The sequence below is a fragment of the Sceloporus occidentalis genome, unplaced genomic scaffold (assembly GCF_023333645.1).
Source record: "Sceloporus occidentalis isolate IW3139 unplaced genomic scaffold, rSceOcc1.0.p SCAF_80, whole genome shotgun sequence".
Taxonomy (NCBI): domain Eukaryota; kingdom Metazoa; phylum Chordata; class Lepidosauria; order Squamata; family Phrynosomatidae; genus Sceloporus; species Sceloporus occidentalis.
In genome coordinates, this window is record NW_028317060.1 from 2440796 (window position 1) to 2466836 (window position 26041).

At 40.4% G+C, this 26041-nt stretch overlaps 1 protein-coding gene and 2 non-coding genes across 6 annotated transcripts in view; 2 read left to right on the forward strand and 1 right to left on the reverse strand.

Moving 5' to 3' along the window:
- The window catches only part of LOC149285340 (nuclear factor 1 B-type-like), a 209334-nt gene that overhangs the window by 17318 nt on the left and 165975 nt on the right, over window positions 1-26041 (forward strand). The window lies entirely within an intron of this gene.
- Window positions 21727-21798, forward strand: TRNAH-GUG (transfer RNA histidin (anticodon GUG)). Its single transcript has one exon. It is a non-coding gene; the product is annotated as a tRNA-His (tRNA).
- TRNAH-GUG (transfer RNA histidin (anticodon GUG)) lies at window positions 22269-22340 on the reverse strand. Its single transcript has one exon. It is a non-coding gene; the product is annotated as a tRNA-His (tRNA).

Below are 26041 nucleotides of genomic sequence, written 5' to 3' on the forward strand. Positions count from 1 at the left end.
CACCTCGCAACATACAGGACTTAAAGGATCTGCTGCTAACGTCTTGGTGCCAGATACCACAGCACACCTTCAGAGGTCTAGTGGACCTTCAGAGGTCCATGCCTCAACTGGTCAGGGCTGTTTTGGCAGCAAAACCGGGACCTACACAATATTAGCCAGGGAGTCATAATGTTATGGGTGATTGGTAGGACACTACATTCTGTTTATTAATAGAACATCAGCAGATTCTATAGCAATATCTCAACAAGGGGACAGGGAATATGAACAACAACATTAAAACTTACCATATAACACAGAAACATAGATTTTGATGGCAGATACTTAAAGGGGACATTTAATGGCTTTGGACAAACTGAGAGAGCACCGGTAAAGTTCGTATAATGCGAAATAACAACTTAAGTATCAAATTAACCACTTTCATATTTAACCCCTTGATGACAATTGCCGGTCCGGGCACGTAACGGAAATTCAAGTCGATAACGACAATTGCCAGGACCGGCACGTCATTAAACGGGTGCAGAAAGCGATCTATTTACGCTTTCTGCACCGAAACGGCGTTGCTGTAATGCCTCGACCTCGTGGCATTCAGCAACGCCATTATCGGCAGAAAGGGGCCATCTCTGGCCCCTCCCCGGGGCGTCAACATCCGCCATACTTTGTATGGCGGCGGACGCCCGTTTTAAAAGCGTTTAGGAGGCGATCAACGATCGCCTCCTAAACTTAAATGGTGTCGCTGGAATGCCTCGATCAAGAGGCATCCAGCGACACCAAACACTTACCTGGGGATGGACTGTGACCGCTCCGGAGAGCGGTCACAGCCGCAGCTGCCGGTGATCTTCGCCATCAGCAAGATGGCGGCGGCCCGGGAAAAAAAATAATAAAGATGAAAAGGTTCGCTAGACGGTCTCCTGACCCTCTAGAGAACTCTGGCTCCACTTGCAGGTTGAATATAGGTACTGCATTCAACCATGCAAGTCAATGGAGCTCAGCTTTCTAATCACAGTGTGATTAGAAAATATAAATTAAAAATAAAATAAAATTAATAATAATTAGAAAAAAAAATAGTAAAAAAACAGTAAAATGTAAAAATAATTTACCACTGATGTCACTATCAGGGGAACCTTCAAATAAAATATATATATAAAAAATATATTTTTGTGAGCAAGTCCTAAAATTAGCATATTAGCTTAAAACAATTCTCGCATGGAAAGAGTTAAAATACTGGCATATTAAATGCCCATGGGGTGTCTACTTTTAAAAAATGTATGATTTGATGGGGTAAATTGAATTGGCCGGGTTCAACAAGGTCCCAATTAACACGGGGGGAAGGATGGCCACACATCTAATTTCCAATTAGAAAAATGCACACGTACCAAATGTGGCCTTTTAGTTCCCCCAAAAAATGACAAACCCATGCATGTGGGGTATCACTGTACTCAGGAGATGTTGCTGAACACATATTGGGGTGTCGTGTGACAGCGGCATATACCAGGAGCTGTAAATTCATACATAAAGTAGGTGTGTGTGGGAAAATACACACACAAAAATACTACTGCAAACTTTGAAAAAATGCTGGTGGTAAAATGTGTGCATGCAAAGAGTTAAAATGGCAGCATTTAAAATACCCTGTGGTGTCTAGTTTTCAAAAATATATGGTTTTGTTGGGCACACTGAAATGGCCCCGGCTCAAAGATGTACCAAATAGGGCATGGACAGTGGATCCCGAAATGCCAAAGTTCAACATTGAAAAATGCGCATGTCCCAAATGTGGCCCTTTTGCCCCCAAACAGCCAGGCAAAATCATTCATGTGAGGTATCGCTGTACTCAGGAGATGTTGCTGAACACATATTGGGGTGTTTTATGATAGTGACATATACGAGAACTTTTTAATTCATACCTGAAGTAAAATGTGTGTGACAAAACATATGCAAAAAAATGACTACCACAAAGTTTGACAAAGACTGGTGGTAGATATGGTGCATGGAAAGAGTTAAAATACTAGCATTTGAAATACCCTGGGCTGTCTAGTTTTCAAAAATATATGATTTTATGGGGTAAATTGCATTGGCCGGCTTCCCGAAATGGCACATGGAGGGAAGAATTACCAGATTTGGAAAAAATGGCTTTGAAATAGCAAAACGCTACCTGTACTTATTGCTCCATAACGTGCAGAAAAAAGCAAAAAAACATAAAAACATTGGGTATTTCTAAACTCAGGACAAATAGTAGAATCTATTTAGCAGGTTTTTTTATTACCTTTTATAGATGAGTAAAAGATTTTTCAACTAAAAGTTAGAAAGTCATTTTTTTCTAAATTTTTCACCATATTTTATACTTTTTTTAATAGTAAATAATATGATACAATCAAAACAATGTCATCTAAAGAAAGCCCTTCTTGTCCTGAAAAAAACAATATATAATGTGTGTGGGTTCAGTAAACGGGAAAGAAGAAAATTACAGCTAAACACGAGCAGCGCAGAAATGTTAAAACGGCCATTGTCACGAAGGGTACAAAAAGTAAAATCAGCCTTTGTCACGAAGGGGTTAAATAAATTACTAAAAACAAAGTTATTTAAAACAGGGAAATTACTGTCAATGTAGGTAATAAACATTGCAAATAAACGTATAGCTCTCCTAAAAACAATTAAACAGTTAAAAACGTAAGAGAGAAGCTGAGGGAGGGGGACGTGTGTGAGCTGCATGGTTTATCAAAGAGTGACTGTATGAATGTATGTATAGATGTGTAGGTGTATATTGTTAGATAGTCTGTGTGTGTACGTAAGGTTATGGTTTTAGATTGTATGTGCATGTATGTTTAAGTTATGGTGTTATAGTGTGTGTGCAGGTATGCTTATATGTATGGTGTTAGTATGTGTATGAATGTATAAGTGCATGGTGTGTGTCAGTAGCGTACCTAGCGGGGGGCGGGGGGGCGGTCCGCACCGGGTGCCGCTCATCAGGGGGGTGCCAACTTGCCGGCACCCGGCACCCCTCCAGAGACGGACAGCAATGTCTGCCGCTGGAGGAGCAGGCTCGCAAGGGAGCGGTATCGGAGGTCTTTAGCAGACCTCCGGCTCCCTTGAGTGATTTTAAGCCGGGTTCAACCCTGTGAGAGTGATGGGTGTTATGCTGTACCATTTCCAATGTATTTTTCATTATATATTTATGCTCTAGTACATCATAACTCCCATCACTCTATACTGTTCCATACAGTGGCAGAGACAGTGGCCTTGCACCCCCACCGCAGGACTCCTGAAAGGTAAGTGAACTTCAAAGTGGGAGAGGGTAGATAGTTAGGAGGGGGTAGATAGGGAGAAGGGAGTGAGACGGGGTAGGTAGGACAAAAGGGAGTGAGAAGGGGTAGATAGGGCAATCATACTCCTATCATGCCAAGTCTGCGAGTACATCCTGGAATCTGGGTATGCCTGGGCATGATAGAAATGTGATTGCTGTTAACAATCATATATATATATATATATATATATATATATATATTAATATTGTTATTTAATTGTTTTGTCCTATTTTGGTGTGTTACTTACTTGAAATAAAAGTGTTAGATTTTTTTTTTTATGGTGTGGGGGGCCCATATTCGGTTTCGGCCAGGTAAATGCTGCATTTTCGGTTTCAGTCCAGAATTCGTTTCGGTGCATCCCTACTACTAACGAAGTGGTAGGCCTACACCACATCAATGTTTGGCTTAGTATATAGTGATAGGAGTTATGATGCACTATTGTCAATGTCTGGCTCAATGTATAGTGATAGGGATTACGCTGTACCACCGTCAATGTATGCCTCAGTATATAGTGATAGGTGTTATGTTGTACCACCGTCATTGTCTGCCTCAGTATATAGTGGTAGGTGTTATGCTGTACAACCGTCAATGTCTGCCTCAGTATATAGTGGTAGGTGTTATGCTGTACCACCGTCAATTTCTGCCTCAGTATATAGTGATAAGTGTTATGCTGTACCACCGTCAATGTCTGCCTCAGTATATAATGATAACAGTAAGTGTTATGCTGTACCACCTTCAGTGTCTGCGCCGGTATATAACGGTAGAAGCTATACAGTTTTAAAGTGTGTGGGGGGGTGCCACATACAGGATCCGCCCCAGGTGCCAAATACTCTAGGTACGCCCCTGGTGTGTGTGTATATGTATGTATGTATTTGTATGTGTTTGTTGTAGTGTGTGTATGAATGTATGTGTAAAGTGCCATCTATGCTAAACAGCTTTTCAGTCCCCCAAACAGCCTGCCTCTGCTATATTTGCCTTCCCCAAACAGTTACACATCCATGCTCACAAACTCCTACACAAGTGAACATACACATTCATGCTCTTATACACTTACATATTCATGTTAGCACACACAGTTATGCATACATTCTCATTTATATAATTCATTTCATTTGTATTAAGTTTAATGATTCCTGGTTTATGTTTTGTTCTTCCACCTATATATTGAAAAATGTTTTATTATCCTTTTTTGTTAACCTGGCAATTTTCTCCTCTATGTTTGATTTGGCTCATCTGATAATGGGCTTTGCTTAGCTATATATTGCTCCCATCTAGCTTACAAACAACTTTAATGCAATGTTCTGCTGCCTCTAGAAGGGCTTCTATTAAATAGTTCAATTTCTCCTGGACTCCATCTAAGGATGTCCAGACCATCAAAGACTCGCCTACACATCTTTCTATCTGTCAGGTGTTGTGGTCGTGGCCTGTTTTATTCAAAATTATGCTAATATTTAAATACACAATTTAGACAAAACACATCTAACAATACAACAATAAATTTGATTCAGGAATACAGTTAAATTATGTAAAGACGAATACCAACAGATGTTATGATGTATAATGATATACTTTATTAATACCTCTAGCGGTAAAAACAATATATCGAAAAAAGGTTACCATAACAAAGTTACAGACAGTCAACAATTATATTCTAATAACATTGTAATAACATATGTACTTAACTTCAGAGAGTATCAGCATATCAAATGACTCCTTTGGTGTTCAGTTTCCAAAATGGCTCTAGATACCAGGATCATATAGAAGACTTTAAAGGATTCTTTCAGTAGTTGTTTTCTAATTCTTAGTTACAATACTAGGCACTTAACTAGTCCTAGCTTCTTGGTACTTAACTAGCCCAAGATGGAAGAGCAGCTTTCTATTTCATACTTTTCTCTGGCAAACTTTCACAGCTCCCTTAGCTTCTGCCATGCTGCTTCCTTCTTGTCCTTCCAGTCTCCTCTGCTCCTCCCCCTTCTTCCTGGAGTTCCTGATATCCCATTGTTCCTGGCATAGCCCACATGGCTTTTCATGTAGGTAGCCATTATCTATGGTCTTAGATAAACAATAGATGTACACATCACTCACTCTCTAGTGCTACCTGGTGGTAGAGGTAAGGCACTTCTTAAACAATAGAACTAATTGGTATTGTAATGTATGCCACAGTTAGGGGAGTGGTTTATCCAAAGGGAGATAGATATTGCGTCTGTGACGTGAATCACTAATAATGGACGATGCAATCCATGTCCACAACATTCCACCTCTTGATTCACATCATATAGTAATAATACATAAATGTATCTCTCCAGAAAATAATCCCCCCACCATGGCACTCATTTCACAGATATCTTGTACATACAAACATATAAAAAACATAACAGTTATAATAACCCTAAATGTTATTCCCAAAAGATTGTCCAACTGAATCTTTCCCTCGTGTGACACTCCTCTTGCTCTTGATCGATCTTGATCCTGTCAAGACAGCAATTCCAATAAAATCCCTGCGAGTGGAACTCCATGCTCCCATCTGCGTGAAATGTCTTATCCTCAATAGAAAGCCAGGATCTCTTAAAAAGGACACCAATCTGCTAAAGAGAAAAGAGGACACGGTGAAGCATCACACTTATCATTGCACTACAAATCATGCACAACAGTACATTTGCTGCCTTCCTGACTAAAGCCTAGTCCTCCATCTTCCTAGAACAGCATTATCCCTCGGTCATCCTTATACTACCAGGGCTGATTTGGATATCCAAATGGATTTCTAATCCAATTCAGTTCCCGGGGTTCTGAAAACAATACAACCCTCTTCCACAAAGCAAACATCAATGTTTCATTTCTTTACATCAACCCCTCATGTTTCATACTCTGACATCCTCTTCAACCCAAATTCCCACACTATAATATTTTGTAGTCAGTACTTTACTAAAGAATAATGGTTGCAAACCCTTTCCCACTCTCTATCACTACTGGGGGACAGTACTCGAATGAGCTCTCCTAAAAACTCTTTGCACCACTCTACCATCCTAGTAGCTTTAGGTGGTAGGCAAGGGACCACTATATGCTTAGTGGTAATTGGATAATACAAAAGTCCATATATGCAAACGTTCATCTCTTTTGGTTCTTCCTTGAATTCTTTTAACAGTCTCTTCTTGCTGGATCCACAACAAGCCACAACTCTTCTGGCAATTCAATCCACCTCTAGGTCTTCAGTCTCCACAGCTGAACTGCCTAATCTGCCCATCTTTTTTTCTTTAGGGCTACTTTGTGCGGCCACCCTCTTCATGAGGAATCAACTACTCATTCTCTTTCTCTGAGTAAATTCACATGTTCTGTGAGCCATTTTTTAACAGGTTTGCAGCTGCAGGAGTACGGAATTACAATGTACTCTGTGACTGGCAACCTTGCTCGATGTTTCTTCTTTGTATCTTTATAATCTGCCACTGTTAATTGTTCTTGCATTATGCTCAACTTGATGCACTACCTGTATGTATACAATTTCTTCTTCCAGGCAGAGCCAACTTGTTTGTTCACCACTGGTGCAATGAGAATTAAAGAGAGCATTCGCTTATTCAATCCCAGCCTGCCACGTGTCTGTCTGTTTACATATACATTCATCTGCATTGACTTACTCTGAACCGCAGCACTCACTAATGGTGCTGCTGCATCCACATCCAGATTGTCAGCAGTCAACCCAGAGTCATCCGGCTTTTAAAACAGGCAAGACAAACGTGTTAATAGAGCTGTCAGCTGGTCGAATATCTACCTCTTTTCTGTCCTCCAGGCTGTCGGTTCTGCACATGGCAAACCGGCATGGCTGAGGAAGAAACATTTACAGGTTTTACATGTTCCCTTAAGTGGTTTTTACTAGGGACGCACGAAAACAAACACCCCTCACTAATAGTTTCCGTACTGTCCCGTTTCATATGATTAACCCCTGACTTCTGACTTGCAAATTTGGAAAGAGTTAAAACACCTGCAGGGACTTCAATTGTCAAAGGGCTGTCCTGCAACACCTCTTTAGTTTCTGCCCCCTTTATCCATACCCCATTCTGTTTCCTTGCCTTATCCCTCCCCCCAGCAACCTGTTGGCACCGATCTCTAGTTGATACTGTTGCCACATTTACCACTGGGAGCACACCATCTTGTAATAATGGGGAGGTCATGGCCCTGTTAATCGTCCTGCCATCTTTATCATTAGGTAGGGGTGGCTCTTCTAAATGTACATTGGTATGTATGTTTAAATGTGGAGAAGTCTTTGTCAGTGACTCACTAATACTACAAGGGTTGTAAGCAACTTTGTGTACCTGCCTAAGCCTTCTCACTACCGATTTCCACTTTTTAAACATCTCTGCAGTAGAAATACCATTTATCTCTTCTCTGGGTACACCATTCTGTAACAAGTCATGCCACATTTGCCTTCTAGTCATCCTACTCGGATTCCCATCCGACTTTTGTGCTGAAAATTGCACTCTAGCCTTTTCTGCTGTATAAACCCTCTTAGTGTCCTTGGTTTCCATGTTTAACTCTTCTATCTCAGCCAATAGGGTGGTTACATGGTGTATTTTTCTATTGTTTCCCATTCCATAGAGCAGAGATAGCAGGGGAACTTTTAGATATGGCGGCGCAGTCTTTAGAAGCTTTGACCGCATGCTAGCTGTAAAATCCTCCATATCAGGGCCTTCCCAATTACCCTTGTTCAATCCTGCAACACAACCCATAATCCTTACATGATTTATGGCATCTTTAATTGTTACCCATGGGGTCGATGGCTCAATATCTGAGTGTGATGGATAAACTTGTAATAAAGCATGGCGAACCATGTCTACCAATGAAAAGTTCCCCCTAATCTCTCTCACCCTCCGTAATGCCTGCATGAGCTGCAGATTCAGTGTCAGCTGCCCCATACTTATGGCTTCCCTTGCATTCAACAGCACACTGTCAGCTCCTCCATCCCACATGCGTAGTAACCACTCGCCCACATTTTCACCCACTTGCTGTTTATGTGTCTTAGCCAGCTCAATGAGCTCCATATGTGTGTAACTCTTTACCACTTCCTTCATCTCATCACGTGCACCATTTCTCCAACCATGCTCCCTATCTTGGTCGCAGTGTATTCTCCTTTTCTGCTGTTGTATAATGATAGGACAGGCCTGTCGCCGGTCCAGTTCATTATCATCTTCAGAAAAGGACACATACGCATCATCGGATGACCGGAGAGTCTCTGCAGGATCCCATGTGGGATCTGCCACCATTGCTCGCACCTTACTTACAGGCTCTAGTTTTCTATATCTCTGCAACCTCCTGTGCTTGATCTTGCTTACCATTAAGTTAGTACATTTCTCTTCTAGAGCAGCCACATGGCACGCATTACTACGCATACATTCTTTCGTCATAACTAAAGAATCTTTGACTTCCTGCAACTCTTTCTTTAATGCTTCATTTCTCTGCACCTCGCGGCTAAAGGCCTGCACAACTATCCAGCCTGTGGTGGCAGCGGCTTTCTGCTCTTTCTTGGAGTAAACTCCTAGGTCTAAACGTAATGCCTGCACACCAAGTTCAGTACCAGCATCAGGATAGACCGGAGCTGCATATTTTATCAGTTCCTCAGCAATGGCTTTCCAACTACCAAATTCTGCCCATACAGGAATTGTTCCATATTTTGATCTTTCTTGCCCTGCTACAGCTGCTTTCTGTTTGAATGTTCTGAACATCTTTACACACTATTACAAGCGAGTTCTATGCACTAGACTCTCTACTGTAATATAGGGGTTATGCACTAGAGTTTAAACACACAAACACATGGCTTTAGAGCACTAGAGCGTAAACATACAAATCTGTAACTTTATGCGATAAATGCACAGTAAATACACGGTATTCTCATTAATAATCTTTACTGTATCCTGCCGACTACGCCAATTGTTGTGGTCGTGGCCTGTTTTATGCAAAATTATGCTAATATTTAAATACACAATTTAGACAAAACACATCTAACAATACAACAATAAATTTGATTCAGGAATACAGTTAAATTATGTAAAGACGAATACCAACAGATGTTATGATGTATAATGATATACTTTATTAATACCTCTAGCGGTAAAAACAATATATCGAAAAAAGGTTACCATAACAAAGTTACAGACAGTCAACAATTATATTCTAATAACATTGTAATAACATATGTACTTAACTTCAGAGAGTATCAGCATATCAAATGACTCCTTTGGTGTTCAGTTTCCAAAATGGCTCTAGATACCAGGATCATATAGAAGACTTTAAAGGATTCTTTCAGTAGTTGTTTTCTAATTCTTAGTTACAATACTAGGCACTTAACTAGTCCTAGCTTCTTGGTACTTAACTAGCCCAAGATGGAAGAGCAGCTTTCTATTTCATACTTTTCTCTGGCAAACTTTCACAGCTCCCTTAGCTTCTGCCATGCTGCTTCCTTCTTGTCCTTCCAGTCTCCTCTGCTCCTCCCCCTTCTTCCTGGAGTTCCTGATATCCCATTGTTCCTGGCATAGCCCACATGGCTTTTCATGTAGGTAGCCATTATCTATGGTCTTAGATAAACAATAGATGTACACATCACTCACTCTCTAGTGCTACCTGGTGGTAGAGGTAAGGCACTTCTTAAACAATAGAACTAATTGGTATTGTAATGTATGCCACAGTTAGGGGAGTGGTTTATCCAAAGGGAGATAGATATTGCGTCTGTGACGTGAATTACTAATAATGGACGATGCAATCCATGTCCACAACAAGGGTTTCGGCCTACCTGTACTGGCTTTCCTCCTCATGGCCCTCTGTTTGTTAGGCCGCACCCCCTTCCTCTTACAACTTTAACCCCTCCTCTTCCTGCAGGCTGTGACTTTACCAGCTAGTTCAGTTGCTGGTTGCCCTTTTGTGGTTCTGGACCTGTGAGTGTGTGCTTCCAGTGTTTGATTCTCATGTATGACCCGGCCTGCCTGACTCCCATTCTAGTGCTGACTCCTGCCTGCTTTTGGACTACATGGATTTCTGGACTCCTGACCTTGGCTCGTGTAACTACCCGTTCTGGCTCCTGACCTTGGCTTGTTCTACGACCACCTGCTTGTCTTATGTTTTGGATTCTTGTTATTATTTTATTTTAATAAACATTTTGACCAGTACCTTTTTGCCTCCGTCCTGATTCACTGGTACTCTGACATTATGAAAGGGCCATAAATCCTGATGGTACTGGTACTCATCCTGTTCCTATGGTCTTCACCCGGTTAGACCAACAGGATCACAGGTTGGATCAGTTGGCTGCTGCAGTACAAACGCTTCTTAACCGTACGGCGCATTAAGAACCACCACCTGCACAACCTATAGCTCCGGCTCCTTATGTTGTTCCTGCACCAGCAGTTGCAGCTGAGCCCCTGGCTCCCAGAGGCATGATATGGACTGCTCCCCTGCCCCAATGCTATGGAGGGGACCCCATCCAGTGCCGTGGCTTTTTGAATCAGGTTGGCATATATCTCGAATTGGTGCCACAGGCTTTTCCGACCGAGCGGGCCAGGGTTGGTTTCCTGATCTCGCTACTAACCAACAAAGCTCTAGCATGGGCTAATCCTCTTTGGGAGGCGAATTGTCCAGTTGTGCAAAATTATGCAGAGTTTGTTGTTTCTTTCCGTAGAGTCTTCGACGGTCCAGCCCGTGCTACCTCTGCTGCCAAACACCTAATGTCCATTCGCCAGGGGAATAGGACTGTGTCTGATTATGCGATTGAGTTCCGTACCTAGGCAGCAGAGGTCGGGTGGAACAACGAGGCTCTAATGGCTGCTTTCTTCCATGGTCTGAGTGATTCCATTAAGGATGAAGTAGCAGCCAGGGATCTCCCTACTGACCTCGAGGTCTTAATCACTTTCCTGACCCTTATTGATACAAGGCTTAGGGAGAGACCCTCTTTCAAGGAACGCCTGAGAAGGTTGGCGCCAACCTTTTTGAACCCACCCGTTCCTCCCTCTCCTCCCGCGCCTCCTGTGGATGTCCTGCCAGAGGGCGTGGAGCCTATGCAGTTGGGGGCTACCCGGCTCTCTGAGGCCGAGAGAGCGTACCTTAGGAGGGAGGGCCTATGTCTTTACTGTGGCCAGAGTGGGCATTTGCTACGTTCCTGCCCTACTCGCCCGGGAAATGGTCGCAAGTGCTACGTACCTGTTCCCCTCCGACATTCCTTGTTGCACACTTACCATTGTTCTAAGGCCGCAAGCCACCCTGGTAAGAATCAAATGATTTGGGGTATGACCCGTCAGTTCTGGTGGCCCAAGATCCGTAATGATATTAAGGAATTTGTTGCCTCCTGCCAGACCTTTGCTCAAAGTAAAGCTCTGAGGCATCTTCCTGTGGGTTTACTGCAACCTATTCCCAATGGCGAAAGACCCTGGACACACATTTCCGTGGAATTCATTGTGGAACTTCCTCCCTCCCAGAATAATACTGTCATTCTGATGGTAGTGGATCAGTTCTCCAAGATGTGCCACTGTATCCCACTTAAGAAACTCCCGTCTGCGCAAGAATTGGCAAACGTCTTTACATTACTGAGATCTTTAGGCTGCACGGAATACTTAAAGAAATAGTCTCAGATAGAGGGAGTCAGTTTGTGTCTCACTTTTGGCGTGCCTTTTGTCTCCAGTTGGGGATATGCTTTTCCTCGGCCTATCACCCACAATCTAACGGAGCCGCAGAGCGCTCAAACCAGGGCTTGGAGCAGTACCTTTGTTGTTACGTTTCAGATCATCAGAACAACTGCTCTGACCTGTTGCCTTGGGCGGAGTTTGCTCATAATAGCCATGTATCCACCGCCTCTGGTCTCTCGCCTTTCCTGGTAAACTACGGGATGCAACCTGCCATGCTACCCGATAGTTTTCCACCCCAGAGCATTCCTGCTCTTGAGGACCATCTTCGCGAACGCCGATCCATGTGGGCACGGGTCAAGGACTCACTCCAGTTATCGACACAACGGAACAAGCTCCAGGCTGACCGCAAACGGCTTCCGCCTGCAGTATTTAGTTCATTGGAAAGGATACTGACCTGAGGAACGATCTTGGGTGCCTGCCCAGGATGTTCATGCCCCTAGACTGGTACGAGCCTTTCATACGCACTTCTCCTCTAAACCTGGTCCCTCCTCGCGTTAGGGGAGGGGGACTGTCAGGTTTTCGGCCTACCTGTACTGGCTTTCCTCCTCATGGCTCTCTGTTTGTTAGGCTGCACCCCCTTCCTCCAACAACTTGTGTGTCCAAGTTAACCCCTCCTCTTCCTGCAGGCTGTGACTATATTAACCAGCTAGTTCAGTTGCTGGTTGCCCTTTCATGGTTCCGGACCTGTGAGTGTGAGTGCGTTTGATTCTTGTGTATGACCCAGCCTGCCTGACTCCCATTCAGGTGCTGACTCCTGACTGCTTTTGGACTACGTGGATTTCTGGACTCCTGACCTTGGCTCGTGTGACTACCCGTTCTGGCTCCTGACCTTGGCTTGTTCTACGACCACCCGCTTGTCTTATGTTTTGGATTCTTGTTATTATTTTATTTTAATAAACATTTTGACCAGTACCTTTTTGCCTCCGTCCTGATTCACTGGTACCCTGACACTATCAAAGAAAAATCTTCTTTTTTAATATTAAAAACCACAAGAGGGAGAAGAGGACACTGTAAACTCTAATCCAAAAGAATCCACTCAGCAGCCATACTTGATGTGATAGAGATAAGGGTTGTGGATTCGGCTACCATGCATACAAAATATAATAATAATAATAATAAGCCTTTAAGGATTGACATAGGGTTATTAGTATCCATTTTTCAGCAGCAAAGAAAAGTTTTATGGTAATACATACAAGTTTTCCCCACTGTAACAGTGGAGTTTAGTAATAGAGGTGCCCAGATATAAATAAGAAATAAACCTTATCTGGATGTACTGTTTTATACAAAATAGCCAGAAACATACCCTTTTCATATCTCACCCACTAAAAAAATCCTTTGGTGCCCCACGCATGCTTCTGTACATACCCCCACCAACATTTCAGGTGTCCAAACTGGGACACTTGTGTTGGGGCGTTTGGAAAAAGGCAACTTTCAAAGTAAACTGGCTTCTTTTTAAATCGTAATGATAACAGATATCGCCCAAATGACCCTGATCCAAGGGTTAACAAACCCTTGAATGTTTAGTCTTGTCACAGACACACAAGGTGACACACTGGGTAAAATGGTAATTAAAGGTTAATTTCCCACACAAAGTTGTTCGGGATACAAAGAAAAACCCATAGGTAACCTCAGGAGAAATACAGGCTGCTCTGGAAAAAGATGGTGTGGTTGTTTCAAGGAGCACAATATGACGATACACAAATGAGCTGCATGGTCGAGTTGCCAGAAAGAAACCTTTACTGCGCCAATGCCACAAAAAAGCCCGGTTACAATATGCCCGACACCTTGACACACCTCACAGCTTCTGGCACACTGTATTTTGGAGTCACGAGACCAAAATAGAGCTTTATGGTCACAACCATAAGAACTATGGTCAACAAGGCCTATAATGAAAACAATACCATCCCCACTGGGAAGCATGGTGGTGGCTTATTCTTCAGTATGAAAGCTGCGCATGGGATGCTCTTGGACTTCCCAGCACAACGATGTCCCTAAGCCATCACAGTCTACTGACCTTAATATCATTGAGCCACCCTTATAGACACCCATTACAAAAGACTGCACACTGTCATTTATGCTAAAGGGGGCAATACACAGTATTAAGAACTAAGGGTTTCCAGATTTTTGAACAGGGGTGATTTCATTTTTTGTTTGTTGCCGTGTTTTGTTTTATGATTGTGCCATTCTGTTATAACCTACAGTTGAATACGAAGCCCATAAGAAATAAAATAAATGTGTTTTGCCTGCTCATTCATGTTTTCTTGAAAAATGGTACATATATTACCAATTCTGCAAGGATATGCGAACTTTTGATGACAACTGTATGTTCTGTATATTGAGCAAAACGTATATTTACAAATCAAAGTTAAAGCATTACGCATCAATATTCTTTATATATTTCTTTTTAGATATGTGGGGAAGCTTTCCCTGGTAAAATATTTTCATGCGGCCCGCATAAGATCAACAGCCGGGGCAACTGGAATCACAAGAGCCCTGCTGCTTACCTGTGGGAGGGTCTTTTGTACTGCACAGAGGAAGCGGAACCCAGCAGAGTCACGTGAATGTACGTGACATCACATGACTCTGCTCCAGTCCTGCTTCCTCTGTGCAGTACAAAAGAACGCAGAGGGAGGCCGCGCCCCCTGCTGAAGTCTGTGAGCGCCGTCGAGAAAGCTGCAGTGCAGGTAAGGGGGTGGGGGAGGGTGTTTGAATGAGTATGCGTGATTGAGGGAATGAATCTGAATGAATGAGTATATGAATGAATGAGTGTGTGTGTGTGATAGCATGGATGTGTAAGTGGGAGGGCATGGTGCAGGGTGGCTGTAAGTGATGTGCAGACCCCATACTGTGGCAATACACAAGGTTGGCAGCTAGCCAGGTTTCAGCATGTACTGGCTGACTTGGCATGATAGGAGTGTGATTGCTAACAGCAATTTTTTATTATTTTTAAAGGTGTGGGGGGGTAATTTTCGGTTTTGGCTAAGTGAACCCTGAATTTCGGTTTTGGTCCAGAATTTTCATTTTGGTGCATCCCTAGAATAAGTAGATCTATTTCATTTTTAGAATCCTGAATTTGTAGTCACAAAACTTTCTAGGCCCAGAAATCAGTGAGAGAAAAAGTAAAGGTTTTGTGTCATTTACTTTATTTTAATCTGCATATCTTATTAAAGGCCATATTTTCTCTCAGCAAAAAATGAGCGCGGCCCTTGCATGTATACAATTCTGATGAAGTGGCCCACTGCAGAAAAAACTTGGACACCCCTGCCCTAGGACAAAACTGTCCAGGTACATGTACTGTGCAGTGTATCACAGCGAAATTGATGTGAAATTAGTATTTGTACTTGGCCAGTGGGGTCATGTTGATTGAATGTTCACATTCATCACACCCAACACAAAAGCTGATTCGCATATGGTGCCAAGATAGTGACATCTCTAAGGTGAAGTGAATTTATTTACTAGATGTTATTGTTGCAGTATTTAGTTTGACATTTGGATTATATATTTTATAACAAATCTACAAGGGCATTAAGTATATGTGGGAACACCATTTGTGTTATATTTTCAATTCAATGGATAGATTACATTTTTTATATGATTACTCTGTTTAATGGTTTTCCTAAACATAGATCTTTAAATAAAAACAAACAATCATTGTTTTGCCAGTTATCTTTTAACATGCCACGTTATGGATACTAAGGTTACTATTCTTTTAATACAGAATTTCAACAATCTGAAATTCCTGTATAGATAGGGGAGACACATTTGCCAAAAGTTAGACTCATTCGCCTGGAAAATTCTTTAAATTAGTATTATGGGAAAACTTGAAATATACATTTGGGAAACATTAACTCATGTTATGCCATTAAGTACAGCGCGGCCAACTTTTAACTAGTTAATTCTTATATTACATTTTCAATTCCAATACAGTCTCCATCCCCAAAGGCCTAAACCTTTCTAGTGCATCCCATAAGGGAACTGGATTCTTTTTAGTGATGTATGATATAACAAATAAGCTGGCTAAATGAGGTTATTACAGAGAAAATTAAGGCTTATGACAGGATACAGTAATAAAAATCCAAGCTCAGGATACATCTGTAACCAAAAGAACTGGACCAATACTATAAAATGCAGATGTCCATTGTTGGAAGTAAAAAGTTGAGCATTTCATTACTGGTGTAACAAGAAACAAACGGGGACCCATGATGTGGACTCATCACCACCATTTATGTAGACGGTTTTGACTCTAAATGTTCATCTATTATATCATTGTTGATGTGTAAAATCAGTACTTATTAATGTGTGATTATATCATGTAACAAATAAACACATGTTGCCAATAACAAGCCAATGATATGGTAACAAACACCTCATGAATACCTTGTAATTACAGACATCATTAGCCATCAATGTCACCAGTACAGTCTTCAAGGGGATCAGAAGTGCACCAAGAAGCATTAGAATCCACTTTTAGCCTTTTCCTTAAAAACTGAGTAATGATTGGACTATATTGTTATATATGGCTATAGTCTGAATATTATTTAATGGCATACATCATAGTGCTATTTCAAACACAGGAACAGTATTTGTTATTTGTTATATTGTTTGTAATAAAATAATATTATATTTGAATAATTACGAATACACAACACTCACGTGACCAGTTACTGAGTTAGTAGTCTATCTTGGCCACCTTGTCAGTCCATGACATGAGACGACTGTGTTGTGGTGACATGATTTACTTATACAGCAGAGCCAGAGGTCCAGATTTATATATTGCTTCCTGTTAAACCAATAATTTGAATGCTCCACTATATCAGTTAAAATTTGGGTCAGGGCCCACAAAATATTAAACATGTTATCCTCTGCAGCTTAGTTCTGCTATTTCTGAAAGGTACAAGATACATACACTTTTTCATTTAGTATTCCCAGATATATAAGATTCAACGATTCAACGACAGATAGCTATCAAAGTCACAGTGCACAAGGCTACACAAATAAAGCCAAAGTGTAACTCCCCAGATATTATTGAACTACTCACTTGCTCTTGATTATGATTTCACAGTCATGTGTAGCACTAACCATTTGATTGTACATTATAACTGTACCAAGCTAGACACATTTTTCAGGTGCATTATATTTACGTGAATTAAATAAACACTGATATTGACATTGTAGATGTAATTTAATTAAATACAGAGACGTAGGTAATACATAAACCCGAGTTTAAAATGATTACAGTGAAACAACAAGTGGTAAGGCTGGAAAAAAAGATGCAAGACCATTGAGTCGAACCCATACATTACAAAGTGTTACATATGTTAGATCATTTCATAGTCACAGAATTTTCAACCATCCATTCTCAATGCTACCTGCACTCTTCACCATACAATAGGCAGCTTTTCTAGAGTCAACAGTGTCTTTATAAAATGCATTCAGACACCTTTCTACATGCTGACAAGTACAGAGACAAAAACTGAAACTTAGGACCCATGATTAGATGGTAACCCTTTGAGTGCCAGGGGTTTGGACATACTTTATTTCTGAGGGTAGCTGGACCAAATTTAGTAGTCCTTCTATAGCTAGGTTTAGGTGACAATCTTATAAAAAGCTTATACTTTACATATATATACTTTCAGAGCATGTTAAAGGATTCATATATACCTAGTTTAAGGCAAATTCTGCATCTCATCACAGCCCTGGTAGGTGACAGAACTCAACATATAACAGGGTATGCATACAAACAAGGACTTATGTTCCATAAATATGCTAAAGAAATAAAATATAGGTAATCATTTATACAAGCATAATTTTTATAGCCTTGGTACACCCACTTTTGAACTTCCTGGGGAGGGGCAAATGTTGCATCACTATGAATGAATTAAGATACATTTTCTTGCGTGCTCCCAGATGTGAAGCATGCTGATAACTTTGTTTGTCAGGTGTATGTTGTTGTGGGAGTAGACAGCCATATTGGGTCAATGCTCCATGTACAGATCTCTGATAAAAAGGTAGGGGTTAAGATAGAGCCAGGGGCGTAACTAGAAGTCTCAGGGCCCCGGTGCGAGAATCTGTTAAGGGCCCCCCCCACCCCAACCCAATCTACCCCTTCTCACAATTAACCCCTCTTCCTACCCCCCTTCTCACAATCTACCCTCTCCCTACCCCCCTTCTCATAATCTATCCTCTCCCTACCCCCCCTCACAATCTACCCTCTCCCTACCCCCCCTCTCACAATCTACCTTCTCCCTACCCACCCCCTTCTCACAATCTACCCTCTCTCTACCCCCCTTTGTAGGTCACTTACCGTGCAGTCCTGTGGTGGGGGCACGAGGCCTCTGTCTCCCTGCTCTACTGTGGTGTGCACGGCTTCACTGCTCAGCGTGAAGCGCCGGCACCCGAGACAGACACCTCATGCTCCCACCGCTGCAGTCGGAGCAGCGCTGAGGCAGGTGGCGGCAGAGGAGACAGAAGGGTACCGAGCGGTTGCTGGAAACCACCGCTCGGCAGCCCTTGGGCCCCCTGACTGGCAGAATTCCAGGGCCCGGTCGCATTCGCGATACCTGCAACCCCGGTAGTTCCGCCACTGGATAGAGCTTATACACTATCCATGCTTCAAAACATACCTTCCCTACAAGAAGTATGTTGGTGGCAGCATCATACTAACACTTATAATTCTATCGTCTCTTTATAAAGTTGTGCGCTGCTTTAATTACACCAAGCTAGCGGAAACAAAAAGCAAAATATCAGATGTCCCCTGTAAGCAAAACATGTGTCCAGTTTATCCAGTGTTTAGTTTAATGTGGCTTCTTAAGCAAGATCTTATTTTCAATTACAGTGTTGCAAAACACAGTGCTCTAATACCGCAAGTGTCTTATTATGGCTGGTGAAGTTGATGGCTTACTAGAAATTCATTGGAAGGCTGTGGCAATACCATATGTCTCTGTTGACATTAAAGTGCTTAGTTCCAAATGAGTTGGCTTCATTCAAGCATCTTAATTCAAGAGTGGATGATTGGATCTTAAGCTAAAAACCTATTAAACAGTAAGCACTTATGTATCAGGGAGGAATTAGAGTTAACGTCATATTGTGATTCAAATAAATCCTCTATCTAGTACTGGTTAGCTAAAGCTTACTTGATATCATTAAAAGACAAGTTATACCATTTAAATTTCAGGGTCAGAGTTTTTTTACACTGTTTTTAAAGCGCAGAAATAAAAAGGAATAAAAAGAGGTTAAATGTCCCTTTAGTGGAAGCTTTAGAAGGAAGATGAACCAGATAATGTCTGTTTGGTAACAGTTTATACTCTGATGTAAATCAGCAACAAAGGTGCAATTTATATTACTTTCAGCCAACTGGATGGCGATAGTATGAATGATAGGGTTTATAGTTCCAAAGCCACAAAAGGTCCACAGATTCCTCTGCTCCACAGAGATAAGAGAAGGAAGAGAGATGATAATATGGCACTTCCGTGATACACGGAAGGCATATCTATTAACAGGACAAGTACTTGCATAGTACTACATATTTCACATTGACGGAAAAAAGGGTAAAGTTGGCCAATCAATCTTTACAGTAAAGCGGTTAAAGTAGATAATATGGTTAAGTTAACCCCAGTCTCAGCTCTAATATTAGAAGAGGTATTTTGACAAACCACTAGGAGATCTACTACCTGTCATGTAAGTTATGTCAACAGTTACTTGTTGTAATTTGTTTTGGAATGTCAGCATGTATAATCTGGTCCAAGAATATTGTAATATTAATCTAAACTCTCATTTGTTGGAATGAGGGCAGGGTTATTGATATAAATTCATCACGTTCATCTGAACACAGTTGGGAATTTGATTGGCCCAAGTAGATTTTACCATTCACTACCATTCAATGTATAGATTAATCAATGACAATTTTCCAAAGTCTCTTTGCCTGTTGAATTACACGTAATGCAGGGTCAGCTCACCTGTCCTTCCTAGAGAAACCTGCCAGTGTTGGTTCATCATAATGAATTGTTAAGTGAGACGGTTAAAACCACAGTCACCTGGCAGCTCTTCCTTTCGTGAATAAACCTCAAGGAGAGCACAAGGCTATTTCAAAGCATCCCATTGACATTACATACAATGTGGCTAAGGAATGAATAATCAACATTAGGGAATGAAAGAGGTTTATTACTACATATTATGATTCATTCATAAAATACTGAGTTTAAGCATAACCATGTAAGCTAATCACTTAATATCAGTAGCATTTAACCCCTTAAAACCTTTATGACGTTCCATGCCGTCTTTAAAAGAGAGGCCCAAAAACCTATCATGACAGCATGGAAAGTAATCCATTGGTAAATTGGATCAATATTAACCCTCCCATATTATTATATGATATTATATATATCATATAAAGTGAGCCTATGATACAAAAAAAATTATGTAAAAAGTATAAAAACAGGTTACCTGACGAGCTATAGTTAGATTTTATGCAGGGGATCATACATTATAGCACCGCCAGCCACGACCCCCACCTGCAAATACAATCAATATAATTTACACACAAAAACACAAATAATAAAAAAAAACCTACACTCACATTGTAAGATCTAAACTGTGTTTATCTAGTGCTCTATCATTTAACTCTTTATTTTCTGTGTACTTACGTTGCCCTATTCTGTGTGCGCAGTGAAATGTGCTCGTCATGTAGTGTGCCCTGTCGATTTCCAAAAATGGGCTGCTAAACATACACTTACATGCATATATTTTGTGGTATTTCGGTCAACTGAACTTGTTTGGGGACCATTTTAATAGTACAGTGTCAGAAAAATGTGTTTTGTTTTAAAAAATGTTCATTGTTTTAATGCATTATTCATATGAAATGTTAACTGTACATCTAAAAATGGTATGAAAAGAAAGCTGTCCTTGAAGAAAATAATATGTAATTTGTGTGGGTGCACGAAAAAAAAATTCAAAAGAAGAATCGTGATCAGCAAAGAGAAGCTTCTTGCACTGATTAACCATCTCAGTCCTAAAAAGTTGCAGTTTGAGTGTATTTCACTCACTTTTGTTAAAACCTAAAAAAAGCTATATTTGGGTGTCATGCAATGATCCATTTAAACATCTCAATGCAGGCCACCAAATAATTCTTCCCACAGACCCTGCAGTGGACCTGACTTCCAAATTTCCCAAGCATAGGGAAACTGGGTGGTTATCATGGGAATTGTAGTCCAAAGCAGCTGGGGTACTGATGATTGTCTGCCTGTGTGCCAGAGGGAGCAGATTCACCGATTTCCGTGGGATTAAAGGTTTGAGAGGTATAATACAAGCACATTGCACTCATGTGCATGCTGAGAGTGAGTGCTGGCAGATAAGTCTGAGAAGAAGAGGAGAGGCACATCCCTGCTCCTCAGCCCTCCCTCACACCCTGTATCTATAATGGGAACAGCAGATCTGCAGTGAGGGCTTGCATTGCACTTGGCAGAGTGACATTCTGGCTACTGCTTTGTTGTCAGCATATGCCCTGAATGGACTGTGTGTGTGCTGTGATACTGGTACACTTTACTTGTTTGGGTCATATGGTGACTGTAATTGTACTGAGCATCTGCTCCTGTGCACCAGCTGAATCTGCAAGGCTGATTTTAATGTCACGGGCGTTCCCACGCTTCTCCTGAATGGATTAACGGGTCTATTTCATCATTACCATAATTAATTATGGCTATGGTTAAAACACAAAACTCACGAAACAGCTGAGACAAGTTGATAAAAGATGGCCCGGCCTCACGGTTCCCCGGTGGCTCGCCGTGATCGTATAGTGGTTAGTACTCTGCGTTGTGGCCGCAGCAACCTCGGTTCGAATCCGAGTCACGGCAGGAGTGAAAGTCTCCTCTCACAGCGAAGGGGTTTATTTTTACGTATTGTTGTAATTCGTTAATTATGTATATTAGCACCTTAATATATGGTTTATGACCATATGGATGGAGAAAGAAAATTGGGAAGCGTCTAACTAAAAATTATGATGTCATCAACTAGTTGTATGTGTGTATATACGTATGTATATCTAGATATATATATATATATATATATATATATATATATATGTGTATATATCAAGTCAGTAGAAAAGGGAGGTCAATAGGGTCATAAACCCTTCTACTATTACTATTATATACTATTGTGTTATGGTAAAATTAAAAAGGAAAATTATGAGGGTTATTAAATATTTATATAATAATCCAATATTTTAAAAAAATTATAATAATATATACAATAATATAAAATAGTAAAAGACGAGGTAAGCAAAAGCTGCTCCCATACTGCCGTGAGAGGAGACTTTCACTCCTGCCGTGACTCGGATTCGAACCGAGGTTGCTGCGGCCACAACGCAGAGTACTAACCACTATACGATCACGGCGAGCCACCTGGGAGACATAATGGTGGGGCGTTCGGGAAACCCTGAGAATGCGTAGTCATACCAACGCCACCTGATGGACACTCCGCGCAGTACACTTAAGCCTACATAGTGGTCAAATGTGATTACTAGTTAAAAAGCTGCCTAGGAAATGCAGGCTTTCCTTTTTAAGACATTACATAAAACCATAACTTGCTATTTAAATGTCAAATCCATTATCCGTGTGCATTTTACTGAAAAGTAAACAAGTCTAGCAAAGGTAATGTATAGATAATTTTTAATGACAACAGACAAACACACGCAAGGGGAGAGGAGTAATGATATCACTCGCACTATGTTGAAGGGGTAGAACACGAACACTTTCATTCGTTGTACCGCCTGCGCAGCAGACAGTGGGTCGCAGAGCCACCCACCGGTGGATAACGATACTGCGTTCTTCTGTGCTGCTGATTTATCCAGGCATTATTAGTAAAGTTGTTACATGCTGTTTATTAGTTGTCTAAGAATAAATCACCTATAGATTGCCTACAGGGCGCATATTAATTATTTACATCTACTTATTATTATGTTTTAAAGGTAAGATTAATTGCCCACCTATAATAATATTACTTAATTTTAGTATTGTTATTTACACCTGTATTAATGCATTTGATATAAATATCAAGCCTGAGAGACATATATAAACTACGTGGTTAAGTGAGTTTATGAATTCTACATGCAGCCAAGCTGCACGTGTCAAAATTCTTCATGTTGCATGCTAAATGCAAGTGTTCTCCTTCAGACATCCAGTATAACAACCCTGTCATAATGTATACATTTAATGCTATGCTCAGGGTTTGACTGGGGATGACTAATTAGCTAAAAACCACTGAATTATAATTTATAACAAAAATGATGATGGCTAGATTCATGCAGCCACACATTACAATTTTATACTTACAGCCACATGTACCCAGTTGGCGTATGCATACTGCATGAGTCAATCATAAGTCTGCAGCCCTATAGTACACTGGCATTCACTTGGTGTGCCAGATGACCAGTCTTGGCCAGGTAATTTAACAAATGAGTTTGGTTTTGGACACATTAAATTTGTGTGTGTGTGTGTGTGTTGGGGGGGGGGGGCTGCTGTCATATTGTACTAATTTTGATCCATATAATTAAAGTGTATGTTTTAAATGTGAACGTTTCTGAAAGCTGCATAAATATGATGGGTAGGTTGGTGAAATAGCTCTCAGCTGAGGTTGCAAGTCTAAGTAGTGAGAATATTTAAGAATAGTCAGGGGCAGAGATAGGGGTGTAAAGAAGTAAATAAGATCAAAATCTAAGGAGCATTTCATGGTTCTGGGATGAGCAGTCTAAATTTGGCTATGTTCCTGGCATGTTTCCTGCAGGAAAGCAAGAGAACAAAGATTTGTGCCTGCAGAGACACCATTCTCTTTTTAAGATGGTGTAATTTAAGACGTTATGTGCAAGGTCTGTGAAAGTGTGCCTACTCCCATACCTAGTCATAAAAAACCTGCCTTCATGTTGTGCCCAAGGGAAGCTGCAATGTTGCCTGCCCCTAGGTTTTCTGACTCCCCAGGTGAGCTAACTCCTTGTGGTGTCCCCATCCACCCGCCATTGGTATTTTATATGAACTACAAATATTACCTTAGATGCGTAAAGCCCATTAACTGCCAAGGCCAGAAAAGCTTCACTAAGTATACCTTTTGTTATCTATAGACGTGTTAATGATTTCACAAGCAGAATATACAGACAAGCACACAGACAAATAATAATACTTTTACACAAACTAAACATTCATATAAAATGAAGAACAAGGGGTAGTAGCAGAAGGAAGTCCCAAAATTTGGAAGTCCCAAATTTAGTCTTTTCTCCAGAATTTTGCTTCATCTTCAATAGCCTTTGGCTGCGGTGCTGTGAGTTGTCATGCCAGATTGTTAGACACATTTGAAGATGGCCCTTCTCACTTTTTTGCCTCTGTAAATTAAAGTTGTTATGTAACGCAGTACTGGTTATATTCAAATCTGCAGAATACGATAGGACTATATAAATCAATAAATAATAAAACATAATAATAAATAACAAAACCTTCAGGGACGCTGTTGCTAAAGCTAGTTGAAGGCCACATTTTATAAATTAATTTAAGTACATACTATACATTTCAATATACATACTATGCTTTTCGAAAGTATATTATATGTCTTGATTTATCTTAACTGATTTTGCTTAATGAATGTTTTGACTTATTCTAATGCTTTCCGGAAGGTATCTCACATATTTATATCAGTGTAAGTACATTCAAAGCTGAAATAAAAAACTAGCAATATCTGACCATTAGGTGTCGCTGTTGATCCATGTTCTGGCCACAGTCCTCCCCATCAGAAATAGATCAGAGCAGATGTTACTATGTCAGGTATGACGCCAGCTGTCATATATACATTAATATGACTTGTTCTTTCTCAAGTATAAGAGTTATAGAAGTGAAACTTGTACCAGTTTGTTCTCAAATACACAATTATTTTGCAGTGATCTGTGTGGTTAATACAAAGTAATGCAATTAGTAATGAATTAGCCAACTGCTACACAGTTTCCTGGAATGAGTCTAATGTAAACCTATTGTGAGATGTTTGGTACACATATTGGTCTCTCCGTTGGCCGACTGAGAAGCATTGGAGTACAGAATACACCTTTTATATCTCCAAAATAGGGATGGAGGGATTTAATACAAAAGTCAAGACTTCTTTCCCAAATGGATGTCGATTTTACAATTATTTACTGCATAGTATCAATATGAATATGTAAAGAACAAATAGATCATTATATTTAAAATGCTACATACTACAGCAGCGAGTGGGGATTTCAGAAATAGTGGAATCTTTTAACCCTTCACAGTTCATGCCGCTTTGAGTACTTACACTGGCTAAAATTAGTAAGGGGTTAATAATTCACAATAAGGCCTGGGACCAGCACACACAGAAATTCGGGGGGAATGCAAAATAGACACTACTCTTCAATGAATACCTTTAATTCAACATAGAAATATACTCATGGTCCTCCATCACTAGCATGTCCTACCCCATGGTGCGCGTTAAGGATCCTTAATGGCAATCTTTTTGTTATACTAATTTTCTAGGTTGTGCTATGTACAACAAAAATGTTAAAAAAATACACTACTATTTTTGCAATTAAGGTTTTTAGGTGTAATAGTGTTTTTTTCATGGTGGCAATTGTGAAATGTGTGCTCAGTTCATACTAATAAGGAAAGTAAAATGTTTATAAATATAATTTGCATACTAATGAAAGTCTATATTAACTTTATGCTTGTGTAAAGACAGCTGTGTTTTTGAAAAATGTTTTCAGTAGCAAATTGCATCATAGCAAAAGGAATATTAATTTAAGTTGCTCCATGCACACAAATATTGAATTAAAAGCGTAAAAAGCATTGCAAAGTATTTCTTTGCTTGTATACACAACGCCTTTATTTTTTTCTGCAAATAATTTCCCTTTGTCTCATGACTCATTGTGTATGTGTGAAGTATATGATATAAATTATATATATATGTATATATATACATATATATATATATATATATATTATATATATAATATAGGATATCACCTAGGCTGCTTTTGTTTTCAATTTGCATAACTATTTTACAGATATATAATTTTTTTTTAAATAAAAGACTATTTTACTTCAA